The sequence below is a fragment of the Dromaius novaehollandiae genome, chromosome 4 (genome assembly GCF_036370855.1).
Source record: "Dromaius novaehollandiae isolate bDroNov1 chromosome 4, bDroNov1.hap1, whole genome shotgun sequence".
In the NCBI taxonomy this organism is placed as follows: Eukaryota; Metazoa; Chordata; class Aves; order Casuariiformes; family Dromaiidae; genus Dromaius; species Dromaius novaehollandiae.
In genome coordinates, this window is record NC_088101.1 from 21,422,327 (window position 1) to 21,429,021 (window position 6,695).

The window sequence follows — 6,695 nt, forward strand, 5'->3', positions numbered from 1 at the left end:
CAGATTAATCTAAAGTGGAGCAAGGCAGACCAATTCCAGAACAGGTTTTCATACGTGAGTTATTCAGCAACAGCTATTGCAATATACATTTACTCTGCCCTGGTCAGAATTAACTTTCAAGTACAGACAAGCCCTTTAATTAGACTTGGGCAAATTGCAAAAACATTTAATAAAGGCAATTAGTTAAAAAAAATCTTCAGTGGCGTACCTAGTTAATTTTTTTTTTGCCTTCCACACACGTCTGTGAGCTGGCAATAAAAAAATTTTGTGTCCCAAGCAATGGAGGACCTTGTCAATTCTCCTATGACTGTGTTTGCCTAAATATTTATGCCAGAACTGTCGATGTGCTTGATCTGAAGAGCACTGTGGAATGAACTCCAGGTGCGTTTGAAACTTAAAGAATGAATCCTCTATAAAGACTATTTAAAGCATTATCTATAACAATTATTCCTGAACAACTGAGTAAAAAAAAATCTGTCAAGTAGACCAATATGACTTCCATAGAGGGATCACAAAAAAAATTGTCAAAGAAATAAGCCATGCATTCCTATTTGCCCAGAGTGTGGTCAGTATTAGCCTCATTATCACGGAGTCTTCCTTCAAACTACATTAGCACTGGTATCTTAAGCAACAGGAGAATGAAGTTCCCTGTGCAGTTTGCATCAAGTTTCAAATCAGTGTTGAATTTGCCATTGACATTTCAGTTGGAATCATATCTCCCTATTCAAAGGATGAATTTTGGCATCTTTTCCTTTAGTTAATCCTTTAAAAGTGCTTAAACATCAGTGGAGATGGCAGTAGTATTTGGCTCTGTGTACGTGATTTCTGGGCAGCTACTCAAAACTTACTAAGTAAGACCCTTTTTGTTTAATCATTCACTGCAAATACATTACATAAATGGACTGATAACAGAGTCATGAGTCTTTTTTTTCCCCCATTGCTGTTGTACAAGTGATGAGACGTGGAAAAGTTTCTGCAAGCTAGGCAGTGCAAAAATAAATTCCCTGCTGGTGTGAGAAACCAGAACTTGTTTCAAACTAGTGGAATTAGGTCTTCTTATGTCACTAGCAAGTGCGTCTCTTACCATGTAAAGTAGATCATGTGCTGGAAAATTGAGGTACAGAAGGACCGGTACATGTTGTCAGTTCAGTAGCAGGCAGAGTGAGGCTGGCACGATGCACCATTAGAAACCGCATTGGTTAATATGGAGCCTAGCCAAGAGGGAACTCGTGTGTGTTGCCAAAAAACTTCAACCAGTTCAGGAAAGCTGTCATTACATACCGACTGGGAGAGGCTCCTGTCTCTGAATTAGGGTGCTGCTCTAAGGCCCTCGCCTAGTACACTCTAGCGGCTGAATTATTATACCCTCTAAATAGGCATTAGCTGGAGAGAAATACAGAAATACAGTGGCACTAACATGTGCCCTGTTGGCTGGCAGATATTTCTACTGTTTAGTCTTGTGCCGTGTGTGTTCTTAGAAGGTGCTTAGAGATGTGTAATTCTTTTTCTTCCTTGTTTTTCTTTCCCATTTACCTCTTAACTAAGACAGTCTGGCACCCACAGGCCAGAGTGTGTTACCACTTTCTCCCAAGGCATCTTGCTGTTCCTACCTATGGTTCAGTTGCCACAAACCTTCCTGCTTGAACAGCCTGCTGCGAGCCATGTTCAGCAGGAGCCAAAAGCAATGTTTGTTTTGTAAGCAAGCATTGCAAATAAAGCAGTGTTCATTTAGAGAAGGCAAAAAATAGAGTGATAGAAAATGCAGGTGTGACTGGCTGTAGGTGGACTGTTCTGTAAAAATGAATACTGTATTTGGGCAAGCTGTTGGGTTGCTTACTGTGTAAGTATAAAGCACTTGATTCAATAGAAACCGGTCTAGAAAAACAGGAAAGAAAGAATAGACTGTCTTGAGGTAATGCACCACTCAGCAAACACATGGGGACTGCTACTGGACATGCAAGAACTACCACCTTTGACTTACACCCCTTCAGCATTCGACCAGGGAATTGGGTTAAAAGAAGGAAAAAAGGCAACCTACGAGTGGACCAAGAAAAAGGGAATGGGGAAGATGAGTTGTGCTTTGCTCTTCAGGTGCTTTTGGAGGTGCAAGAGGGAAGGTGAGCAGAGAGAGCATTTTCATCTAGGGAATTATGAAGGTACAAGGTCAGTTGGCCAATATTCCTGTAGGTGGTACAAGGTCAGTTGGCCAATATTCCTGTAGGTGGTAAAGTCAGATGTGCATGCAGAGTTTTTTAAGTCTTGCTTCTAAATGCCGAAGAACAGGTATTTTGTTTTCAGAACGCTATGTAATCTGTGTATGCTATTGGTCTCAGACTTCTGAACAGAACTGTGCATGTCTGAGCACTGTCCAACCTGAAATACCAGTGCACGTGCAGAGACTTACAGCCCCAGGCCTAGTCCGAGGAGAGTAGAGCTCCACCTCAGGAAAGTTCAAGGGCGTGAAGGCTGACACCTAAGAACTTGCACTGCCAGATTTCAGCAGGGTAGCCAGCCCTGTCCAGGTGATGGCACCTAATATCACAATGTGGTTGTAGCTGTGAGCTTTTGACAGTTTTCATGTGTGTGAAGCTAAACAAAGAAGCCTAGATATTTTTGATTGTGGGCATTGTGTAGGCATTTAATGTTTCAGGAGTCTCTAAGGCATTTTTTGTTGCAAGGTTTTCCGCAAGAGCTCATTTCCCACAATATAGCACATTATTAAATTTATAGTGAATGCAGGCTAATCTATGTAATATGTTTTGCTGCAAAGATATACTTAATTTGAAGACTAGTATGCAATGAAGACCTGGACTTGTGATTTTTTTTTGTTAATTTGTCATCCACACTTTTAGAGATTACTTTTTAGGGATTTCTATTAAATGGTGTTTTCTTTCTTTTCCATCAGTGTCCTACAGATATCTTACTGTCTTTTCCCTGCCACTCACTGACATATATTCATCCCTGCGAGTAGTATGTAGTAGTAGTACTCTTAAAGGGTTCATCTGCAATAACTAGTCTCTGCCTAAAGCAGAGAAATTTCGTTTGTCCCTTATCTCAAAAATATGTAAGAGTTAAAGCAGTGATTCCCTCTGTTTCACATTGTGTTTATTGAACGAAAAGGGATTGCATCACAGGTAAATATTTATGCAGTACGCGCACGCACGTGTGTGTGTATACATGTTCCTATATGTGTTTGTGCATATGTAAAAAGATATATATACACACACCTATGTACATAATGCACACACACGGTATGGATAGAAATAGTATGTGTATAAACAGCTGCTATTTTTCCTAGTAGAACATTCTTCTGGAAGCTGCAATAGCTAGTTTATATGGAAGGCAATTTTACCAATAGCTGGCAAATGTGTGAGGGACAAGAAGGAAGGAGATAGATGTTTGGTAACTTTGTGAATGCTGAAAGACAAAATAAAGTGGGCAGAAAATCTTTTTGGAGGTGGGTAGCTAGCAGCATCTGAAAATACAGCCACAGCAGTAAAAACTTTCAGATAAGGGAATGTTTGCAATGCAAAGTGCTCTCTTAGTATGCTTTTGCGTGTACCCCATCCCCCCCTTCTCAAATCCTAACTGGAGAAAAAGAATTTATAGTGTAGGCTAGGACTGAGAAAAAGAGAACAGGACTGTGTCATGAGGATGCAGGGAAAAAGTGGACAGAAAAGGGCATAAAGGAAGTCTTCTGAGCTCGATATAAAGCTGTATGGATTTGCTGGAGAATATTTTTATACAGTGCCTGCAGGTAACACTCTGAACTCTCCTATAAATCATGAAGGAAGTAGCTTAAGACCCTTTAGACAAAACAGTGAATATGCAGTCTTTAGTTGTAGAAATTTGTTATATTTACACATATATGTCAGAAAAAACCTTTTGGTATGAAATTTGGCTTGGAACTCCTTACTGGAGTTTTACCACCTATAACAGTGTCCTCATTCAGCTGTGAGATAAAAAAAGAAGCATTAAATGTCATGACTATTTTTGCATAGATACAAAAGGTGGAAGGAAATCTGGTCCTGTCTCACAGAGACTTGTAAGTCTCATGTGTGCTATAATGCTGTTCTTCAAAGGTGAATAAATATAGTCTGTTCTTATAGCCTAGTTTAATTAGGATTTGTGTGATCTGTGTCTTGGCTAATAGAGAGTAGAATAAAGCTAACTGAATTGAGAGCTGATTTTAAGTGCTGTGAACAGAAAGCTTTGTTCTCAAGAGCAAGCCAGTGGAGCATGAGAAGCACATTTTCTAGATGAACTCCTTTCCTGCCTGGTTTTGTGACTAGAATGAAGAACTAAGGGATAGAGACCAAAAGCCTTCTTTTCACTTAAGATGTGCTCTGTGCCAGCTGAAAACATATATACGGATCTGTAGGCTTACTGGGAGGTTGCTAGCCAGACTGCTTTTTTCCCTTTTGTTCCGTATCTGTCTCGTTACTTGTGGTATTTAGTGTAATCACTCTCTGGCTTTGTACTGCACATAGTCGGGCTTGGTTTCCTGATGACACCATGAACCAGTAGGGAATATAATGAAGTAACTGCAAATAAGTAAATTGAACCAGCTGTACTTTGTGACTTACAGTCATGTATAATGAGGGATTGCTTCTCATAAGGTGATTAGTGTTTACTAGCCATTACAGAGATTATTACATCTGCTTTTACAGGTGGGAGTAAGTAGAGAAGTAAAGATGTAGAATCACTTGCTGAGCCATGTAACGAATCAATAGCTAAGCTGAAGCTAGGAATCCTTTTCCAGGCTTTCGTGCTATCACAAGACTTTACTCCTTGTCCATTATTAAAGGCTCTTGGCAGCCTTTAGTGAGCCACACTGAAACACATTTCTTCTTGTTCTTCTCCTTCGACTGCCTTTATTTTTTTTTCTCATTTCATATTGTTGTTGTGATACTAGAGTTGCGTTTATCCTAACATTGTGAATGGTAGTGAGCAATAGTGAGCAGAGGTGAGGGAGTGGAGGCTGTCTTGCTTAGTACAAATTGATTTTGAGCTGTGAAGCTCAGTGGAGGCTTTAAACTTCTGATGGTTTGTATCTAGGATCCTCATTTAGGCCCAACCATATTTCCTTATGAAGCATCAACGTGAACAGTCTTTCTGTGTGGACTCTCTCTCATAGCCTTTGTAAAATCACCTGCTTTTCATGAAATGGAAGCCTACAGAGACAACATGACAAAGTTCAGTCGCACCATGAGTCAGTGGTAAATGCAGAATTATAACCTGTCTTTTCTGATTCTGGATCTGATGCCTTTTATGCTGAACTGTAGGCACCAATAAAATCGAATATTTCAACTGGGAAAATAAAAATGTGTATGAGTAGCAGAGATAGGGAAATCCTATCTTCATTTGGCTTGTCTTCTCTTGCATAATCCTTCTGGCAGAGCTTGGCTGGCAGCAACACAGTCTAGATTCAGATTGAAAAGGGATGCTAATAAAACACCTGCTCAAAGTCATCACCCAGCAATTTTGAAAATTAAATTAGTCTTTCTGCTGCTGTGAGCTATTGTTCTCTGCTTGCAGGCATGAATGAGTTCTTCTTCTATATTATTACATTAAATGGAGGAAAAAAACCCAGCAAGGTAGATTCAACATATTTATATACAATATGCTAATATGCATACTAACACTTTTTCATTGAAATACCATGAAATTTTCCACCTTTCCTTCTCTACTACATTACTGATTGCAGCTTCTCTAACAGTTTTTCTGTTTTAAGCTCTTACCTTGCAGTACTTGCAGCACTGGGGACTTATTAAGAGACAAGTATGCAAATTCTTGTCTCATTTTGCAAGAGATTTTTAAACAGCTTTCTCCACCTAGAAAAAATTTTCTGTGGGGTGTTTTTGGCTTCTTTTTCTAGGCTCTATTTTTTGCACCTCTAGGCTCAATGCTGTGTTTTTAGATGAGGGTGTCCCAGGCCAACTCAGACTTTTACCCCCTTCGAATTGAAATTGTGTTTCCACTTCATGGTATTCCTTTTTTTAACAGAAAAACCTTGCACATTGTGACATGACACACATAAAATAAATATGTTTCAGGCTTGTCCATTGGTCACCTTCATTCATCTCCCCTTTCGTCATCAGATATCATCAGAATTTGCTTTTTTTGAGTAGGTGGGGGGGGACCTTTTCACTCTCTGGAATTTGGTGTGTTGGGGCTGTCTTTTAGTCTGCAGCCACCAAGCTTAAAACATCTGTGAAAATCATGAATGTATTTTATGGTAACATATTATATCTGAAAAGACATAAATCTAAAAAGCAACAAACAAAATCTAACAAACAGGCGCAGATGCAGACATGCACATACTGTTTGGTGAGGAGAAAATGAGTGAAGGGACTCTGAATGAAATGGGCCCTATTTATACTAACCAGCCCTTTGAGTCTCCTGCACCCCCTCCTTCCGATTTTACCACCAAAATCAATCAGAACTCTGTGATCCAGATTTCTTGTTGATACACTTAGCTTTACGTGCTGTTTAAACAGTGCAGACTTGATTTTTCTCTAATACTTCTACTCAGTGTATTCCTGTTGTTAGGTGTAATGGCGCTTAGCCTTTTTTCCCCAGTGTGGACATGAAGCATGTTCTATTTCCCTGGCAGTTCATTGATGTTGCGTTGACATGGCAACTTTTGATTCATTTTCTTCTCCCCAGAACAGTGCCTTCTGGCACAGCTTTTC